At 41.4% G+C, this 22415-nt stretch overlaps 1 long non-coding RNA gene across 1 annotated transcript in view; it reads left to right on the top strand.

Annotated features, from left to right (window-relative positions):
* The window catches only part of LOC122462053, a 53783-nt gene extending 34040 nt beyond the window's left edge, over positions 1-19743 (top strand). Inside the window, exon 3 of the long non-coding RNA XR_006284387.1 lies at positions 18875-19743. This is a non-coding gene — a long non-coding RNA (uncharacterized LOC122462053). The remainder of the gene's footprint in view (positions 1-18874) is intronic.
* The last annotated feature ends 2672 nt before the right edge of the window (positions 19744-22415 follow it).

The raw sequence follows: 22415 nt of genomic DNA, 5'->3' as shown, positions 1-22415 counted from the left end.
CTAATCCATCACAATAGGAAATAAATATCCATATCTGCATTTTTCTCTTTTCTGGAGAGCAGTTATAGAACCAGGTCCCTTTTAACCTATACCCTGTGTAGATTCACAGATTCCAAGACCAAAAGGGACCATTGTGATCATCTAGTCTGAACCCTGTACAACACAGACCATAGAACTTCCCCAAAATAATTTCTAGAGCAGATCTTTTAGAAATACATCCAATCTTGGTTTAAAAATTTTCACAATCCACCACGACTCTTGCTAAATTGTTCCAATGGTGAATTACTCTCACTGTTAAAAATTTATACTTATTTCCAGTCTGAAATTTGTCTAGCTTCAACTTCCAGGCATTGTATTGTTAAGGCTAAGATTTTATCATGGATATTTTTAGTAAAAGTCATGCACAGGTCACAGGCAATAAAGAAATATTAACGGAATCCCATGACCTGCCTCTGATTTTACTAATAATATCCATGATAAAATAGGAAGGGGCTGGGCAGATGCTGGGTGGCTGGGAGCTGCAGGGTCCCCTTGCAGCAGCGGGGAGCAGCTGGGGTCCCCCTGCCCTTGCGGTGGCTGGGGAGCTGCAGGGAACACCCTGCCACCCATGGCGGTGGGGAGCTGCAGGGATCCCCCATGCCACCCGTGGCTGGGGAGCTGCTGTGGTCCCCCATGCTGCCCACGGCAGCTCGGGCGCTGTGGGGGTTCCCCTGCTGCCAGCGGTGATCGGGAAGCTTGGGGATCCCCCTGCCACTGGTCGCTGCAGGTAGCTTGGGGGTCCCCCCTGCTGCCCAAGGGGGCCAGGGAGCTGCAGGGATCCCCCATGCTGCTGGAGCTGTGGGGTACCCCCTTGCCCACAGCGGCTGGAAGCTTGGGGGCACTGCTGCCTTAGGCAGTGGGGGTACCATGACTTCTGTGACTAAATTGTAGCCTTATGGATTGTATTATACCTTTCTCTGCTTGACTGAAGAGCATATTATTAAATATTTGTTCCCCATGTAGGTACTTCTAGACTGTAATCAAGTCACCCCTTAATCGTCTCTTTGTTAAACTAAATAAACTGAACTCTTTGAGTCTATCACTATAAGGCATGTTTTCTAGTTCTTTAATCATTCTTGTCTGGGGGCTCAAGTGTCTCCTGAGCTCTTAGTTGTGTGAGAGGTGCTCCATGTTTTTACTTTCCTTCAGAGGGATGAGCCATATGCTTCTCCTGGCTGCCCAGCTCTGCTGGCCAACATGGTAGAGGGTGGAGTGGGGCCCTGCCTCTGCCCTTCCCGGTTCTTCTTGCAGCAGTAGCCTATTCATCAATACCACAAGGATAGCCATTGTTATGGCTCACTTCATGGGGGTGGCTTAAGGTGGTTTCTTTGACAAGGACTGGAAAGTTTAGCTTGGAAGAAATCAGAGGACACATATATTTGCAACTCGATAAACACCATTTTCCAGATTATTTTGTGAATTAGGAATTTACACTTCAGACTGAATATATCTGTTAAGTAACAAAACAAGTTAAATAAAATGAACTCTAGCACAATGAACTTTGAAGTTTAATTGAGTTCAAGGTGGATTTTGACAGCTTCACCCTGCTCTAGTCACAATGTAATGCTTCAGTGTGACAGGGCCTTGCTGGTACTGTGTGCCTTCCCTAGAAACCCTTTGGTATGAAGTTTGTTTGCCAGTTACCTATATGCCTAAGGTGAAAGCAAACCACTTAACATTCTTGCTGCTCATTCCCTGACTGGAGACAATCATATGTCACAATGACAGGTTTCAGAGTAGCAGCCATGTTAGTCTGTATTCACAAAAAGAAAAGGAGTACTTGTGGCACCTTAGAGACTAACAAATTTATTTGAGCATAAGCTTTTGTGAGCTACAGCTCACTTCATCGGATGCATTCAGTGGAAAATACTGAATGTAGCTCACGAAAGCTTATGCTCAAATAAATTTGTTAGTCTCTAAGGTGCCACAAGTCCTCCTTTTCTTTATATGTCACAATGGAAGTCTGTGAAATACATGTACCAGCAACAGTTCTGGCAATTCAACACTTGAAATTGCTAAAGGTTTAGAAAACTGGCATATTTTCATGAATGGAATTACAAGCTTTCCAGAGGCCTGGCTGTGATTTTCTACTATCAGTATAACTGCACTACAACAGAGGAAAAGCAATGAAATGCTTGTGTTGTAGTTTCCAGTATAGCTGTTTCTTTACTGGTAGTTACATGGTAGAGCAGTTAGAAAATGGCTTGAACTCTGAAACTTTTATTTCATTTTGAAAGGAGCCTGTTTTCAGTTACTGTTATTTCATACCACTAAGCAAGGCTGGCTGAAGTACATGGCTACCTGGAACTGCAGAAAGACTGAGGCTGATTTGAGACACAGTCTGCCTCATCATGGGGAAAATAATCTTAACTGCTAACGGACTCTTATCAGAGACAGGTTCTATAGAGGTTCTGTATGCCCTCCCTCTACCCCATGAGTGTGGAGGACCTTATTATAGGTGACTGCGGGACTAAGAAATCATCTTCTGCACACCTAGAGCTGAGGTGTGAGATGCCTTCCTGCACTGCACTAGGGAAGAGGACTGGGTACAGGGAAGGGGCAGTGCAACTGGATCCACTGGGGGATATCCACACCACACAAGGCCTGAAGGGGTTAAGGTGGCTAGGTGGGCCAATTAACTGCCTAAACGGCCCCTGGTGGAGGAGCCAGGGAGCAATGAGGATTAATTAGAGATGAAGCTCATCTGGAGAGGGACAGAAGAGGCTTGTATAACGCCCAGTAGCTGAGCTTTGATAGAGGTTGCAGGGATTGAGGCTGCAGTTACTTCCAGAGTAAGTGCACGCAGTAAGTAGCCCAGGGATACAACATTATGGGCTGGGACTGTGCAGACCATGACTGCTTGTTGTAGGGTCCCTGGGCTGGAATCTAGTGGTCCTGGGGTTCCCTACCAACCACTGGGGAAGTAGCACTGTTAAAGGGCCGTGAATGGGAACACTGCCTGGGACAATGGTTCCTGAGAGATTTTGATATTCCCACACACGCCCCTGGAAGGGAAAACTACAGTGACCCAGCTAGAGGGCCAACCCACCAAGTGGGACCAGTTGAATCCTCAGAGGACCAGAGAGAGAGATGGTCTGAGCAACTGCAGTAGAGGGGCATCAGACTGGTGGAGTTAATCCCCAGATATGGCCACAAGGAGATGCTCTGACAGTGAATAGAACATCCTGTGACAAGTGGGTATCCATTAGTCACTTCCCCCCTGCTAGAGAGGGGTGCAAAAGAGGTAGTAAGGTGGTATTAGGCTGCTGTCATTGCCACCAAAAAGGTCTACTGTACAATGGAAGGATTCCTTGCCCACTGCCCCAAGCTGCTCCCCATTGTACAGCTCAGGTGTAATTAAAGCTAAAATAGTGGAATACTTACAGTAAATGTGCTTAGCCTTTTCAGTAATTTATCTTGGAAAACCCTGGTTTCCCAAAATGCTCTTATTTAGCCAGTAACTTAATTCTGGGAAAGGCTGTGTTGCTTCGACTCTTCTTAGAGCACCTTTCATCCCAAAAGATTGCTAAATACTTTCCTACCCTTCCATCCAGTTCTCCTTAGAAGTGGTGTGAGGCACTTGTTACAAACTTCCCACAATTTTGGGGCTGTTAAATTCTGGAATGTTTTTCTTTTCTTTTTCTTTCTCCAGATCTGTAGGAGCTGGCTGGAAAGTTCAGTTTGAATCTGTTTCTCCACAGTTTGGGAATGTTTGACCCCAATGTTTTGTTTTTGCCTGATTTCAAACAGGAATAATTTAATTCACTACAGAAATGCAGCTACTTCTGGGGTGACATGTAGTAATGTGTTGGTGCATAGCAAAACACTCTGCAACAATTTGAGAGGAAGTGAGGAATGAAAGGTGGATTTTAGCGAGGCTGAACATAGTTACCTGAGTTCAGAAAACCAGAGTTAGTAACATAATTGTAAAAGTAACATGAAATCTTTAGTATACACCAAAAAAAAAAAAAAAAAAAAGAGAAAAGGATCCAGACCTACATGGCTGCTGCTCTGAAACTTAGTATACAGCAGTAATCTGAAACTTTTATATATTTCTAGCAATACTTTCCTCACTAATGGTATGTTAATATATAGGTTTAATACTGATTCAGAGGGAAGAATGCGACCAACTGAAACATGAATTCATATATAGTTGTGAGTACCAGAAACTCACTTTCTATTGCCTTACACTTAAGTGTAATTATTTTCATCTGTGCAAATTGGGTGTAAAATTCTACCATTATCAAAGATTTGAGGCCTAACTCCTGTCTCGCACCTTATGGAGACATTTATTCTGTGGAAAGCGAATGCAGATATGGAGCAAAAAATCTACCATTATAATGCTATACCATCCTTGGAGGCTATATGAACTTCTGATAAATCATTATGCATTATTTAATTTAGAAAAAAAAGGCAAAAACATACAAACTGAGTTAATTTTCCTTTTCCCTCTTTACTTTGCCTCCCACTCTCTCCTTGCAAAGAAGAAGAATGGAGTTTGTTACTGAGATCAAAAAGAAAAGGAGTACTAGTGGCACCTTAGAGACTAACCAATTTATTTGAGCATAAGCTTTCGTAAGCTAAAAGTCAGCTATAGCTCACGAAAGCTTATGCTCAAATAAATTGGTTAGTCTCTAAGGTGCCACTAGTACTCCTTTTCTTTTTGCGAATACAGACTAACACGGCTGCTACTCTGAAATCTGTCATTACTGAGATCAAGCCATTATAAGAAGATTGCATTTAGATTAAGGAACAGAGGATTTATTTAGGACTCAAATTTATTGAAAATTGAGGATTCATTTAAGGGCATTTGGAAGCCTTTTATGGATTATATATATAAGCAGATGCTGCGTCTTAGAAATACTTGTAATTCATTGTCATATCCTACTTGAATGTAGGTTGGGAATAAGCCTGAATTGTATTACCAGCTAAGAATTTTCTTTGAGCAATGGAGTTGTTTTCTTTCCTTTCTTCTGTTGGGGAGAGTATTTTGCCTCCACTCTGTTGCAGAACACAGCGCATCTCATTGTGAGGAAATATGCTTTTATTTCACAAAGACCATGTGCATCCAGGAGCATTTCAAGGGCCACCAAGAACAAACAAATAAGAACAGGACAAGAAAAAACAACACCCTTCTTTCAAGAATTCAACACATTCACTTAAGTAGAAATCATGTAAAAACACGTACAGAGGTCATATTAACTTTCCTTTGGGGGTCGAGGAGAATTCAGCCCTGAACTAATGGAGAAATGAGCACAGGGACCACTAGGGATCTGCTTGGACCTCTGAGCAGGTTAGATGGTTCTAAGTCGCATGCCTGTTGTAATAGTTCCTATTGGCCCTAATCCATGCCAGAACACCCCTAGCCAGTTTATGCACATGGGGTCTTTGATGGGATTTGGCACAAAGCCAGCAGAGGGTTTTTGCACTAAGGTATGTCCCGGTGGGCATGTCTGGCTGCTTTGTGGACCCTTTGTGCCCTCTGTGCTTGTGCAAAAGGGATGCAGGCACCATGAATTGAACCCCTTGTTGATAAGTCAGGCTCAAAGGAACAGAGGCAGTTGTTCCATCCCATAGTGTCTCTAATCATAAGGTCATCTATGGTGTTGGACACAAAGTAAAACTATTTCCCCATGTTTATCTCCTCCTCCCCTCCCCCCCGCTGTTCCTCAGATGTTCTTGGTAACTGTTGGAAATGGCCGACCTTGATTATCACTACAAAAGGTTTTTCCCCCCACTCTCCTCCTGGTAACAGCTCACCTTACCTGATCACTCTCCTTACAGTGTGTATGGTAACATCCATTGTTTCATGTTCTCTGTGTACATAAATCTCCCCACTGTATTTTCCACTGAATGCATCCGATGAAGTGAGCTGTAGCTCATGAAAACTTATGCTCAAATAAATTTATTAGTCTCTAAGGTGCCACAAGCCCTCCTTTTCTTTTAGTGGTCCTTTCTGTATCCCTCCATCCACTTCCTCCCCACCTTCTTTGAGGTGATTCTCTCACCCTGGGGGTCAGGAGAGGACAAAGGGAGAGTTTCCTGAACTCCCCTGCACACAGGGACTGAGATTGTCTTTGGTCTTTGTATAGGATACTCAAGGAGTGAAAGGCAATCAGGCACTAGGAGAGCAAAGCTGGGCTGCTCTTTGCTGCTGTTTGGAGGAGGGAAGCAGTTATCCAAATTCTTGCTTTCTTCTAGTTTTCCCATTGTTTTCTCTGCTTGTCTATAATTGTGTTTCCTGTCAGTATGTTTGCTGCTTGGATTTCTGTGTGCAGCGCCTTTTTCCATTTGTGCTTCTTATTTAGGACTACTAGGTAAGATGGTCTTTCTTCTATTGGCTGCTTGCCATTCCATGAACTGCTAGCCCTTGATCCCTAGACTTGCTGAGTTTCTGTTTAAGCTACAGTACATTGAACATTTTAATTTAGTTGCCTTCCACTTGTACAAGGTTGCTGGTTGTTGACAGTTTACTTCTGTTCCCCTGTTGCTTTTGAAAGACTTGTTACAGAAATACTGTTAAACTTACTCTGTGGAAATGTTTGTCCAAAAAATATCTTTGAGATACTATTTCCAAGGATGGTTGCAGTCACAACCCTGATGGAAGTAATGAAATGTGTTAATTTTTAATGACTTGGCAGATTATGGACTCTTTTGGTCTAGGGAGAAAGGGTGACTTAAGAAGTTCAGCCATCAGAAGTGGACTCAGGAGCCCTCAATTCAGTTTCTGCCTCTGCACTACAGTTCTTTTGTGACCCCCATCAAGTCACAAATTTCTCTGTATCTCAGTTCCGCCCTGTATATTTCAGGCTAATAATAATTCCTCCTTGCTTTGTCTGTCTTGTCAATTTAGATTGTAAGCTTTTTGGGAAAGGGACTGTCTCTTAGTAAGTGCATGTATGCTACCTAGCACAATGGGTCCCCAATCTCATTTGGGGTATTCATGCACAACTCCAGTGGTTTTACGTATTTAGATTTATGGAAATGCAAAAAAGGGCACTACTCAAATGCTTTTAGGCACCCTTGGTTCAAATAAAAAATACAGTAAGAATACCCTAAGTGCAGCAGTACAATTTAATACACCCCATCTCCAGTCAGCCAAGCAAATTAAAAACTCAAATCCCTCATCCCCTCCCACAATTGCCCAATCTTACAGTTTATTTCTGAGCAAAAAGATGAGCCTTGCAACGTGCCCTGATGGCCATCAGGCCTGGGTTATTTCAGACCAAAGGAGGGAGTGAATTCCAAGGCTATGGGGCCCTCACGGACAGTGCTATGCCAGAAGCCCCTTCCTGTGCACACCAGGAGGGTATGCAATACAAGTGTGTCTGCTGATCTCTGCTGTGTCTATATGTTATGGAGAGAGAGGCAGTCTCTCAGGCAGATAGATCCTAAGCCATTTAGGTCTTTGTTTTGACTTATAAACACCTTAAATGTCACCCAGAAACCCACAGGAAACAGGTGCAGATTGTGGAGAAAAGGTTTAAGATGTCTGTGGTGAGAAACTCTACTTACCAATCAACCCACTACATTCTGTGCTAGTTTCAGTTTGTGGATGGATTTAGGGTGCATCCCTGCATTGGGCTCATCTCAGTAGTTTAATTCGGGGGTGACAGTTGCAAGGTCTGCATCTGACAGCAATGTCACAACCTCCTGGCTGTACATAAATGATAAAAAGCTGACTTGACTATTGCAGCTACCTTACAGGTTCAAGTAAGGCCTGGCAATCCAGCTAGGTTATGAACCTGACCAACAAATGATTCATGCAGATTCTCAGTAAAGGGAGCATATTCTGTAGTTGCTTCTGCCAACCATATAATATCATTTTACTCTTGTCAGAATTTAGCATCAGTGAACTAGCTCTCCTCTATAGCCCAGTCTCACCCAGACACTGAATAGGAACCTTAACTGTTTTGGATGAGTCAGATGAAATGGTAAGTAAAGTTGTGTTATCAACATATTGAAAACATCACAGCCCATGTCTCCTCAATTATTCTCCTAGTGACGCCATATACATGTTGAACAAGAAAGATGTTAAGATCACCTGCAGAACATCACAGGAGAGCATGCCCAGAGCAGGTTCCCACCACTACCCTTTGAGAATGTGCTGCAAGGAGGGAACAAAGTCAATTCCAAGCAGCCCCATCCATCCCCCTTTGATCAACCTCATAATCTGTGGTATCAAAGACATTTGATTGATCTAATCTCAGCATGGACAACTGATCTTCATCCATTTCCAGGAGGAGGTCATCTACCAATGCAGTCTCTGTTCCATACCAAGGCTGTAACTAAGATCGACAAGGGTTAAGACGAGCTGATGTAACTAGTTAGTGTTTATTGTTTCACCATAATCACGCTACCGCTATAGGAACTCTAACCCTAAAGGCGCCTTTCCCACTCCCTTCTCCACTTAGATCACCAGGGCTCTTGAACTGAACACAGGGCTTATACACATAAATGACTTTTTTTTTTTTTTAGGGCTGTCAAGCAATTAAAAAAATTAATCGTGATTAATCGCACTGTTAAACAATAATAGAATACCATTTATTTAAATATTTTTGGATGTTTTCTACATTTTCAAATATGTTGATTTCAGTTACAACACAGAATACAAAGTGTACAATGCTCACTTTATATTTATTTTTATTAAAATATTTGCGCTGTAAAAAGATAAAAGAAATAGTATTTTTCAATTGACCTAATACAAGTACTGTAATGCAATCTCTTTATCATGAAAGTTGAACTTCCAAATATAGAATTATGTACAAAAAGACTGCATTCAAAAATAAAACAAGTCCACTCAGTCCTACTTCTAGTTCAGCAAATTGCTCAGACAAACAAGTTTGTTTATATTTGCAGGAGATAATGCTGCCCTCTTCTTGTTTACAAAGTCACCTGAAAGTGAGAACAGGTGTTCTCATGGCACTGTTGTAGCCGGCGTCACAAGATATTTATGTGCCAGATGTGCATGATTCAACCACCATTCCAGGGGACATGAGTCCATGTTGATGATAGGTTCTGCTCGAAAACCATCCAAAGCAGTGCGGACCAACGCATGTTCATTTTCATTATCTGAGTCAGATGCCACCAGCAGAAAGTTGATTTTCTTTTTTGGTGGTTTGGGTTCTGTAGTTTCCGCATCAGAGTGTTGTTCTTTTAAGACCTCTGAAATCATGCTGCCTACCTCAGATTTTGGAAGACATTTCAGATTCTTAAATCTTGGGTCATGTGCTGTAGCTATCTTTAGAAATCTCACATTGGTACCTTCTTTGTGTTTTATGAAATCTGCAATGAAAGTGTTCTTAAAATGAACAACTTGTGCTGGGTCATCATCTGAGACTGCTATAACATGAGATATATGGCAGAATGCAGGTAAAACAGAGCAGGGGACATACAGTTCTCTCCCAAGGAGTTCAGTCACAAATTTAATTAATGCATTATTTTTTTAACTAGTGTCATCAGCATGGAAGCATGTCCTCTGGAATGGTGGCCGAAGCATGAAGGGGCATATGAACGTTTAGCATATCTGGCACATAAATACCTTGCAATGCTGGCTACAAAAGTGCCATGGAAAAGCCTGTTCTCACTTTTGGTGACATTGTAAATAAGAAGAGGGCAGTATTATCTCCCGTAAATGTAAACAAACTTGTTTGTCTTAGCGATTGGCTGAACAAAAAGTAGGACTGTGTGGACTTGTAGCCTCTGAAGTTTTATATTATTTTGTTTTTGAGTGCAGTTATATAAGTTGCACTTTCATGATAAAGAGAGATTGCACTACAGTACTTATATGAGGTGAATTAAAAATACTATTTCTTCTGTTTATCATTTTTACAGTGCAAATATTTGTAATCAAAATATACATTTTGATTTCAATTACAACACAGAATACAAGATATATATGAAATGTAGAAAAACATCCAAAATATTTAATACGTTTCAATTGGTAGTCTCTTGTTTAACAATGCAATTAAAACTGCAATTAATCACAATTAATTTGAGTTAATTGCATGAGTTAACTGCAATTAACTGACAGCCCTACTTTTTTTTTAAACACTATTTTACCAACTCTACTCATCCACCTATCTTCAGTGCACCCTCCTGATTCCCCATCTGCCATATCTTGTCATAGCAGGTTTGGACATTTTGTGCTGCATGTTGGAAATCCCATGGAGTACGCATAGTTGACTTCTGATTAAATTTAGCACAACAAGACACCATTGTATAAGGAGTGGGGGTTGGGGGGGTTTACACTGGTGGCTCTACTCACCAGCTGGGGATGGACAGTCAACCATGCCCAAATTAGAGGTCTGTCCCTTTCTTCAGGGTTCTGTTTATTGTTTTCACAAAGAAAAAAGTGTGCAAAAAGTAAACAAACAATCTGGTTAGGGATTCAGATGCAGGTCCTCTGGTAGCCCTTTCCAATCCCAGGGGGCTCCATAGGGAGGGTCTGCCTGCTCTGGTTACCAGAGAGTATCCTCTCTCCTAATTCCCAACCTCCACCCCAGTGGAGCAGAGTTCTCCTTTATATTGTCCAGCTGAGTGTGGTCCAGTCTTGATGGGCTAATCAGCTGTGTCAGCTGATTCCCAGCACCTGTCTGCTGGGCATCTCTTGCTGCTTCCTGCCCTCCAGGACTATTAAAGGGGCAGATTGCCCTGTTAAAGGAGTGTTTAAATATTAGCAAGGGACTAAACATATGTCTGCTAAGGGACTGAATTTTCAAACCTATCTGTAGATTTCCTAACTTAAAATGTAGGCATCTAAATACAAGTGGCTTGATTTTGAAAATGTTGGCCATATTGTTTTAGGCTTGTGAAAAAAATATTTGCCAGGAGTGAACCCGAGTAGGTTAGAGATTCATGTTTTGCATTTGATAGGAAAAAGTTCCTTTCTTGAAGTGAACTTAAAAGTTGTATTGCTGGGCTAGCTAGCATGTCTGCACCTCCCACGCAGGAAAATGAAGCAATGCTTCAAATAAAATTGTAGTAAGCATAATGACAAACTGAGATGACTTCAATTTGCCGTGCCAGGGGCCTTGTGCTAAAATTTTGTCTCAAAGCACACATTCACAGCATAAGATGATCATTTTAGACTACGGCATCACCCCCACCATTATTTTTCTAACTTGTGTAATATTGTAAGTCTTTATCTTAAATACAGAAAGGAAACAATCTCATCACTGAGCTCAAAGGGGCTTTCCACATTCTTCCCATTAATAAGTTTCACTTCTAATTTATACAGTGCTGCAGGTTATGATTATTACAATGAAGGAATGATGAGGATTAATGCACCCCCTTGCTGTAAAGTGTTTTTTTCACCAACACATGTGACTCTGGGGCCAAGATGTCTTTGGCTTTTAGCACTCAGTTTTATTAATATCCATGACAGTATCTTGTTAACTACACCTTATCATTTATTCTAAAGTGTTTATAGCAGTGGTAGGCAATTTGCGGTCCACAGGCCACATGTGGCCCATCAGAGTAATCCACTGGCGGGCCGCCAGACTGTTTGTTTACATTTGCACTGCTACCCGCAGCTCCCAGTGGCCGTAGTTCACTGTTCACTGGTAGCGGCGGGTAGCAGTGCAAATGTAAACAAACTGTCTGGCGGCCCACCAGTAGATTACCCTGACGGGCCGCATGCAGCCTGCGGGCCACAGGTTGCCCACCACTGGTTTATAGCAAGTTCAAGGTGAACTCGAATTAATTAATGAATTTAAGTTGGATGTCTTCAAATGATTTAGTGAAATCTGGGAGGAGATTATATTCACAGTGCAGTATAAGAGTGAACATAATGAACACAGAAGACTTTCTTCCCTATGCACATTTTGTGTGTTAAATATTTTAATCATTTTAGGCAAACATATTTTAATTCTTCATTGTTTTCAATCCCATTAACCCTGGACCACTCTCTGGGTAGCAATATACTGCTACTAATGGCCCTGGGCTGGATGATGGCTGACCCTGCAGAAGTGTGCTACAGGAGAGCAGAAGTGCACAAAGATACTTTAATTACCAGGACACTGGTGGCTGGCTGTACTTATGAGCCCGAGGAAAGAGAGCTGGCTAGCACTTTTTGGCTCAGAGTTGTATGTGCATAATATAGGCAAAATGGCTCCCTCAGTGACTCCTGGAGTCCTAGAGATTCTCCATGATCCAGAAGCCTAGAGAGTCAAAACTAGATCCAATAACTTATGTTCATATAATAGCTTTCTAGCTGAAATCCCCAGGCACAAATTACATATATATAGGGATCACTTCTCTCACCGCTGCAAAGCACCTTTGGGTTTGAATGTGGTAGATCTTTAATAGTGCACAGCACCAACATACAGGACTTTAGAAATGAAGAAGAGTGTTACCACCCATTAAAACTGCTGTGCAGTCTGGGTTGCCAGAATGTCATCACCCACAGTGGAAACTTGCCAGGAGAATAAGAAAAATAATACAGGGCTATATTCGGTCAATATTACACTGGGGCAGGTTATCTCATGGACTTTAAAACATGCATGGCAGTTTTCTGAATAGCAGGGGAGCTTGCCTTGGTCTCACTGTCCAAAATTTCCCTGTGTATTATACATCAGCTGGTGGCTGCATTTTCATGTTGCTGTACATCATCTGTAGAGTGAATGATGAAAAGCACTATAAGTAAAATTTTCAAAAGTGCTTAAGTGACTTAAGAGCTTAAATCTCATTTTCAACAGTGACTTGGGCACTTAGGTGTCCAAGTCCTGTTGAAAGTCAATGGCACCCTGGCTCCTAAGTGCCAGATGTTAAAAGATATTTAGGTGCTTTAAGATGTAGGTAGGTGCTTTTAAAAATCCTACTAGCCACCTAAATCCTGTTAAAATTCTGGCCCTGAGTGACTAAAATGGGACATAATGTTTTGAAAACTGTACCCACCATACATAATATTTTATCAAACTGAAATGTATTCCCTTACCAATGTTTTCCTCTTGCTCATACACTGCATTATTATCACGTAGGTATCTATGAGAGCTGGACTTCAGTGTTGGCATTTAAAAAAAGGTACAACTGGATTAAATATTTGCGTTAGAAGATGAATACTCCACCACTGAAAAAAACATGTGCCCTCAGAAAAACATAAGTACACTGATGTTATATATGTTTGTACTTTTCCCCAGAGAGATCAGTTGTATGAAGAGAGGAAAAATTGGTCCAGATTTGATCATATCACCTTTTTAGCCCATCTATTAGGAATGTTCTGAGTCTGTCAGACATCAGGAAGGTGGCACTCTCTCACACTTGACACTGTATTTGTAGTGTAAGTGGACAACCGATGAGGCTGTTTGAGTATTTTGTGTGCTTACTTATACATCACTTAGGAGAAGAAATAAAGATGACACAAGAGATTACCCTCTTCACAAAAAAGAGTGAAGAACATCTGAAGGCAAGCCTTTTGTTTCTTCCCATACAAGGGATTTCCTTAGATTGATGGGGGTGGACTCTTAAAAACACATAAAGAAGCTTAACTTTTGACTTTTTGTCTGGATGTGAATGTGACCAGCTGCAGTTTTGTGAAAGAAAGAGGGTTGACACTGAGGTATTATGGTGAAAGGCAAAGAGTATGAATTGTGGTTTAGAAAGCAACACAGACAAATTGGAATAGTTCAGGATGTTTCTTCTGGTGTAGGGCTAGGAAAGAGGGAAAAGATGCCTGCTTTTTCTCTCTTCCCTATTTATCCATTTTTCTTTTTGTAGAATACAGTAAATATTTCATTGTCCATTTTTTATTCATAATTTTCATTATCTATGTGCCATAGTGATTGCAATCACTGTGCTTATTGTTCTCGAATACAAAACTTAATGAATATTATCAATTCAGTTTGAGTATTCCCTATTTTTATTAGTAATAAAAACAATAAATGATTGTTTTGGTTATATATATTAGTTTCAGGTGAATTTCCTCCCACCCTTTTTAGAGAGCTGGACTGGATAATGGACAGGTGGCACACAGGAACAAACTTTCAAAAGGCTAGCCTTTCTTTTGCAGGGTCAAGTTGTGCCCAAAACATTTGTGCCTGCAGTTTTGCACGCATAATTGAACTTCATGTGCAAGCCTGAATATTTGTGCCTCGAGCAACCTAGTTTGTATCACAATTCATTTAGCAGGTGCAATTTGTACCCACAGGAAAGGGATGTACCTATACAAATGTACCTCTCACTATAGACACATCAGGGTTGGACTAGATGACCTCCTGAGGTTCCTTCCAACCCTGATATTCTATGATTCTATTAGGGTGACCAGATAGCAACTGTGAAAAAACGGGAGAGGTGGCGGGGGGGGGGAGGGGCGGTTAATAGGCTCCTATATAAGAAAAAGTCCCAAAAAACAGGACTGTCCCTTTAAAAAAGGGACATCTGGTCACCCTAGAGTCTATAAAGTTGGTAGTCAAAAATGTTTTTCTTAGCAAGAAAGGTGTATAAAAATCCTACAGATAATAAAGTTTTGATTACGGCTTTTGTCATGAGAACAAGGCATCAGAATTTTTATGCTCGTTGTTCATGTGAATTATGGCCAGTAATATGCTCTCACACTTAAATGTTTTCAGTGTCCCATAATATGAAGGACTTTCTTGACATTCTGATTAGGGGAAACAATCTTGAAAGTAGTAAAAAAGGGACCATTTTAGATAGAGAAGCAGTTGGAATGAAATGAATAGTTAATGAAACCACACAATGCAGGAAAACCAAAGTCTTACTGTATATATCATCATAACTCAATCATATATGAAGAATAAATATTCTGTGCAACATTCTCTTGAGAAAGACTGTAGAGAAAAGGAAAGAGACAAACAGTTCTCTCATTTGTTCTGGGCAAGAATCTAAAAATATCAACTACCCACATCTACACATGAGTAAGGGAAATATCCCTTAGTCTGACTAGAGACTTATACGCTTTAGCCATGAAAGTTCTAATGGGATACATATAATTCCTGTTTTCTAAAATGCTAGTTCAAATTCTCCTTTCATATGGCCAAACTCTGGCAGTTAGCTACTGGCAGAGTAATGGATAGAGTGGAGATATGCTGCTGTGTAAGGAGTTTGGGAAGGGATTGTGCCTCACTGAGGCACAGCCTCTTCTTGAGTGATCCAATGTGATGATGCAGTTTGCCCCTAAAATAAAGTGGTAATAAAGCTCATGCAAATACCTGCTGTAGATAGATCGTTTGGGATAGTGCTATTAGTTCTTCCCATTGGGGGTGTACTGAGATCAAGGCTCTGCCTCCTCCTTTCTCCTTTGGGGCACTGTGTATCTTCCATGAAGAGCAGTCTCTGTGTTCCCCTGAGCACAGGGGCTGCAACTGGGACAGGTCATTGAGCAAGCTGCACCAGGGCATGAGGGAGGTTTCTTGTACACTCTTCTTTCCCTTCACCCACACTCACCTGTGCATGGCAAATACCTGTGAAAATAATTCTGAATAGTGAGATTCTACCAGCACAAATGGCTGGAATCATGTCACATTAGATTGCATCAGTATTACTCTAACTGACCATATGTACTTGACACAATATGATCTGAGGCAAATGCAGTGGAAATGCAAAAATGATGTGGCTTAATATAAACTCATACGCTTTCGTGTGTGTGTGTGTGTGTGTGTGAATATTCTAACAATACTATTGATTAAAAGGAATAGTCAACTAATTGACTATACTTGTGGATCAATATTAAACAATACCCTACAGGAAGGTCTCACTTAATGACAAGATTGAGCAAAGGTTTATCAGTTGTTTTTCTTTTAATTTTGATGGGTACTTAGCAGGCTAGGTAGAGTGACACCTACATATCTATTCTGTTTGATGATATGTATGTTACTGAAATTGTTTGCCATGTTACGAATGGTAACAACAATGGGAGACGAAAGAAACTTAGCTTATTGAAGAATGCCATGATAAATGTCTGAATGACAGTTACAGTTGGTAGTACAATAAATTAATATTACTATGTGAAATTAACTTGGTGTACTCAGTCCAGCTCTGAGTGAAAGTTAATCCATGTTTTCAAACTCCAATATTACCATTAAAAAGTCAACATTTATCCACCCAGCAGGATCTAAGGACAATTCTACCGTATTCTAAATAACGCATAGTGGAATATTGCATCATTATAAAAGTAACTGGAATAGAAATGGGGATAAGTGGTAACTGATTAATGGTGACCATTGAACGACACCAATTGATGCCATCAGCAGTCTTTTTGCAGAGGCCCGCACTTGGACTGGAAGAGTGTTGTAACTCAGGCTTGTTTTATAGAGGTACCTCTACACAGTGAGGGACAGCCTGCCGCAGCAAGTCTCAGAGCCTGGGTAGACAGACTTGGGCTTGTGTGGCTCCTGCTACAGCACCAAAAATAGCTCTAAAGCCACTTGAGCTCAGGCTGTAAAACTTAGGGAGGTGGGTGGGCTTCAGAACCTGAGCTCCAGCCCAAACTGAAATGTCTACACAGCTGATTTTAGTGCCGTAGCATGAGCCTCACGAGCCTAAGTCTGTTGATCTGGGTCTGAGACTCGCTGCTCCAGGCTGTGTAAACATACCCTAAGTGGTTTATTTGATGATCAGAGCTTGTGATAGAGCTAGCTGCCATTTTTTTTTTTTTTTTTTTTGCTCCTACTCTTGCATGAGCAATAAATAAGGTAAGGGTGATGATAAGATGAGGCTGAGATCGTCTTCCAGTAATAATATAACCTACTGCACTCCCTCTTAGCCAAATCATTAGACATACTTCATCAAGTAACTTCCATGCTTATCCCTGGCCTCACTATACAACCTTTGTCTTGAAGGCACTGGTACTTTTACCATGAAGTGCATGGGTGTGAGGACACTCTTTTGTTGGGACAGAGAACCTCAGGCAGGGTGAGATTCCATTTGCACTTGGATTTACATTATACTTCTGGCTACCTGCCTGAGGTTTGACTTTGAGAGGCACCTCTAACATAACGGGGGTTTAGGATTAACAGTAAGAGGGTGAGAGCTGCTGCTGTCTAAAGGTGCTGAGAACTGTGTGCTTTAGTCAGAGTTCAGAAAATGAATATTTACATGTAGATTTGGTGCTGCTTTTGCTATCTTTGTTCAGTGTGATCAGGCATGAACTTATTGTCAACCGTGTAGACTTCAGATGCTCTTTTCTAGCCATAGCTGTTGCTCTCTCCCCTGTCAACAAGAAATCATCCCTATTTACATATCACAAATGGACTACTCAAAAGCAGATACTATTTCCATTAAAAAAAAAAACGAACTGGATGAAACTCCAGTGCTAATTGATAGTGGGTAGCAAACATCAGTAAGTAATGATACCATGGAGATACAGCCTGCATCTATCCCTAGGGCAAGGAGGTGCTGCCTCTTGAATACAAATATAAACTCCATGAGCCACAAAAGATTGATTAGATGTCCATCTCATGGGCCCTTCCAGAAATCTGATTGAGGTCAATGTCCCTTTCTGAGAAATTCAATTAAAAGAAAAGGGAAAGTGTAAAGACAAACCCCCAGTTTCTTGCAATCTCTTACTTTATAATTAAGGAAGGCTCTGCTCTCTGGTGACTATTAACATAGGAGTCTGAAAACAATATGTGCTTCTAAAAACTAAAGGGGCTGTGGTATAAAGCCTGATGGACTTGAGAGACCAAGATGTTTTGTCAGTGCTGAGCAAATATAGCAACATGTTTTTATTTGATGTACAAAGGGGAATGGGAGGGTGCGGAGAGACCTTGTGTAGTTGTACAGAATCAAACTGTTGGAATAATGGTAATTATGGGCTGATTCTGTGGTGGTAATAGTCTGAAGTGCAAACCCACTACCAGGGAATCTTAATTTATGGACCATAAGGTCTAGGAAAAAAATAATATTACCTAATTGGAGGAAATCATGGGTGGGAAAGCAAATGATGCCATAAATTATCTTGTGAAAGGCAGATGATGCTTTAAATAAGTGGGTTTTCAACCTGTGGTCCACGGACCCCTGGATGTCATCAGACTGCCTAAGATTTCGAAAGGGGTCTACACGTCCATTCAAAATTTTTTAGGGGTCCACAAATGAATAAGAGTATATATGGTCTCAGGCAACTGTTACTTAAAATAGGCGCAAATTATCCTGTCTCTCTCCATGGTTGAAGAGGATGAAAATCCAATGGACTCACTCTCAGAGAGCACCAAAGTAGGGAAAGTTAGCTATTTATTAGCAGTGGCAGGGAGGAAAGTCACTGGCAGTTTTGCTCCATTTCCATAAGAATCAAATTCATACAAACATTAAAAAAAAATCCTGAAACGCTTCTTTCTTTCACATACTTGTATGTGCACCTGAAGCCACAAAAAGGAGATTATTTCAGGCCAAAGGTCACTGTATGCTTTATGCCTGGCTCTGTTCTTTGTCTGTTTTTCTCTTTCTGTGGTATCGAAGTGGATTCTTGATCTGATCCTGTCAGTGAAAGATGTTATTTCAACTTCAATCATAATCCAGTCAAGCACGTGGATATGCTGGTATCAAATCTTCTTTGTTCTTGCCAAGCATTTATAAACTGCTTTATGGGGTGAAAGCTATTTCAATTGAACTCTGTTTCAATGTATAGAGCTAGTGCATCAGCCTGATTTTTAAGTTATCTTGATATGCAAAAAGCCTAGCAATTTTCTTTCAAAAATAGTTATCAAATAATCAGACACCACTGATTTTGATTTAAATCTGCTCTGTTGCTCCCACAACATTTTACAAATCACAATTCTCCTTTCAATGGGCTATGCTCATGGTGCCACTAGAATCTATTTCTGTCGGCTAGGAAGACCTTCACGTTTCTGGGATGACAGTAATGATTATCTTTCTCTTTCAGATGGGCTCCTACCAGCTGAACTGCCTAGGTGAATTCCTGCCTGCTTGGATGATTAGAATCCTGCAGCTCACAGTGTCAGGCAGTGAGATCAGATTCCCCAACTCTGTCTGGCAGCTGCAAGGTTCAGTCTCCAAACCCTAAGGACAAAGAGATGTAGTGTCACATCAACCTGACCTACCTTTTGGACGGCTAGAATTTCACATTTAGTAAATGTGAAACAATAGGGCAGTGCTTCCTTTTAAGTGAACATTAATATTAACCAACAATAGAATCCCAAAGGAAATGTGTGGCTGAAGCTTGAATACGAAATTAATTCTTTATGAGTAGGGTTGAACATTAAAATAAACCCTGTGACAGCCAGGTGAAAGAATTAAACTAAGAGAATTTATGATAAAAAAGCAGGAGAAAATCCTCATTGTGAAAAACTCGAGTTGGTGTAAGTGTCTAAACCAGAACAAAAATAGCATCTTCTGTCTGAGACAAGATAATATTTTAAGATAATTATGTTAAAATTAGCTATGATAGAATTATAAGATTCACCACCTACACAGATGCTCAGAAGCACAAATCTTATTATATAGAGAGATTCAATATAAATGCTTTTTGGCTTTCACAATACTTTTCCTGACCAATTCAGTACTGCAATGATGTATATACTGTGGGAATATTTCTTGTGTTAATTTTAATATTTAAAGATCTCTTTTCCCTTCTTTGCCTATGTATATTAACTCTCTTTGATGCCAGTTTGATGTACGAGCAAGGATTACCTATCTCTTTATTATATGGGCTCTTAGTAATTCTGTTAGCCCTTGCTAAAGTGTAAGATACAAAGTACTATATATATAAATGTAAAATGATTACATATTAAAGCTGAGCAAATAGTGGGAAATATTGTCCAGGAATATTAATTTGAGATGCAGACATATCCTTTTGTGTTTGCTTTCTGTGACCATTTAGTGCTTGAGATTTAAAAGCATATTCTGAGCTCATATGGCTGGATAGTTTCTGGAAGTTAAATTTGATTCTATTTTGATTGTATAAGGTGTGAGTCACAGTTTGCACTAGCCTACACAATATGAAAAGTAAATTTCACAATTGGCTACAATTTGAAATTCTCTCTGTGGGCGAAACTGAGAGTTTACTCCTTAGCAAGGGGCAGCACATAACTACATTATCCCAGCAGCAGACCAGGGAGTGAGTCTGAGAATCATAATTCCCTCCTTCGCTCTCTCTTTGCTCAAAAGGGAAGTAATTTGTTATGGGTCTATTCCAGGTGTGCTGGCTGGTGCATGGGGGTAGGAGAGAATCCCTTGCCTGACCACTCACCCATTCCCAAAATGGCTCCATTGGAGGTGGGGGCAGTGACCCCACAGAGTGTTATCTGCAATGTAGTCTGCGTGAGGGAGTTTAACTTGTTGGGCACCACATAATATATTAAGTAAAGAATGCACAGGCTTTGAAAAAGAACTTTAATGGTTTAAAAAAGGATAGGAGAGTTAAGGAAAAACAACAAACATCTGCATGCAATTCCCTCCTTAAGTTCCCTCCCCACTCCTGAAAACTCTTTGGGTTCAGGGCACCTGCTGCTCAGTCTCCTCATTCTGGCAATGATGTGCAAGATAGCATCTCTTTTCAAAGCAGTGTCTGACACCTTGTGTTCCTTCTGTCCTTCCACTGGGGTTTTCCCCAATTCTGCTCTGTTCGATTGCAGACAGAGGGTCGTTAACAGTTAATGGCTTCTTTGTAGCCACTTTTGCCTTGCTAGGGCACAGCTATTCAGTTGTCGATGACTCTGTTTCTGAGGTTGTGTCTACACTTACAGCATTGCAGCCACGCAGTTGTAGCACTTATGTCTACACTGGCAGAATTCCAGTGCTGTGGAGGGCACTGAAGGGAGCGCTGAAGGGAAACCGCTGTTGTGTGATCACACTGCTAGCTGCCTGTGCAATAGCGTGTTCACAGTTGCGGCACTTACAGAGGTATTCGGAGCGGTGCACTCTGGGCAGCTAGCCCAAAGAGCACCTCTTTCTCTTTTGCCGCTAAGAGTTGTGGGAAGGTGGAGGGGCATCCTGGGTCCTGTCCTAATGCCTCATGATGCATTGCTTCATATCCCTGCAATTCCTGTCCTTCCATCTGCATTTGGAGCCATCTTTCAATGGTTTGTGTACTGTACGCTCTGCCTCTTCAATCTGCTGGAATGGATCCCGCATTGTTGACCAATATGCTGCTCACCCTCACTAACATGTCACGAGTAGCAGTAGAGTTATTCCTTAAACTACAAACACAAGAGCAGTTCGACATTGATCTCGCCACGCATTGTAGCTACAACACAAGATTGCTTGTGGCAAAACCACATTCATGGGACTGTGTGATGAGCTTGCCCCAGCCCTGTGGCTCAAGGACAGGAGAATGAGAGCTGCCCTGCCATTGGAGAAGCACGTGGCGATTGCACTGTGGAGGCTGGCTACTCCAGATTGCTACCGGTCGGTCACTAACCATTTCGGAGTGGGAAAGTTGACTGTTGGCCTTGTGTTGATGGAAGTGTGCAGGGCCATTAATTGCATCCTGCTTCGAAAGACCGTGACTCTGGGCAATGTGCAGGACATTGTGGATGGCTTTGCACAAATGGGCTTTCCTAACTGTGGAGGGCAATAGATGGCATGCACATTCCAATTCTGGCACCAGACCACCTAGCCACTGAGTACATAAATTGATAGGGGTATTTCTCAATGATTCTCCAGGCGCTTGTGGATCACCATGGGCATTTCACAGACATTAACGCAGGTTGATCCAAAAAAGTGCATGTTGCATGCATCTTTCAGAACACTGGCCTTTTCAGGAAGCTGCTTGCAGGAACTTTCTTCCCATACCAGAAGTTCACTGTAGGGGAAATCGAAATGCCCATTGTGATCTTGGGAGACCCTGCCTACCCCTTAATGTTGTGGCTTATGAAGCCATACATGGGGCACCTTGACAGCAGCAAGGAGTGGTTCAGCAACAGGCTGAGCAAGTGCAGAATGACTGTTGAGTGTGCTCTTGGCCATTTAAAGGCCCGCTGATGCTGCCTATATGGGAGGCTGGACCTGGCTGATGACAATATTCCTATGCTTATAGCTGTGTGCTATACACTCCATAATATTTGTGAAGGGAAGGGTGAAAGCTTTACTCAGGGCTGGAGCACGGAGGCTCAGCAACTGGAGGCTGAATTTGAATAGTCAGATACCAGGGCTAGTAGAGGGGCGCAGGATCAGGGATGCGTTGAGACAGCAATTTGAAGCTGAAAGACACTAATATTTGTTGCTATGCTGCAGAATGCAGTGCTTGTAATGCTAGGAGGTGATTGTGTTTGGTGCAGATAATGCACTCTGAAGGTTTAAAAATATTGCATGTTGCTTTGCAGGGCTCTGTTTGCTTTCAATTAACGGAATAAAGATTTCTTTCAAACCAAAACAATTCTTTTATTAAAAAACAACCAGAGGAGAGAGACAAACAAAAAAACACATCAGGACTGAGGGGGATGGGGGAAGGGAGGGTCCCAGGA

Source organism: Chelonia mydas, chromosome 1, assembly GCF_015237465.2.
Source record: "Chelonia mydas isolate rCheMyd1 chromosome 1, rCheMyd1.pri.v2, whole genome shotgun sequence".
In the NCBI taxonomy this organism is placed as follows: domain Eukaryota; kingdom Metazoa; phylum Chordata; order Testudines; family Cheloniidae; genus Chelonia; species Chelonia mydas.
This window is presented reverse-complemented; position numbering and strand designations above follow the sequence as displayed.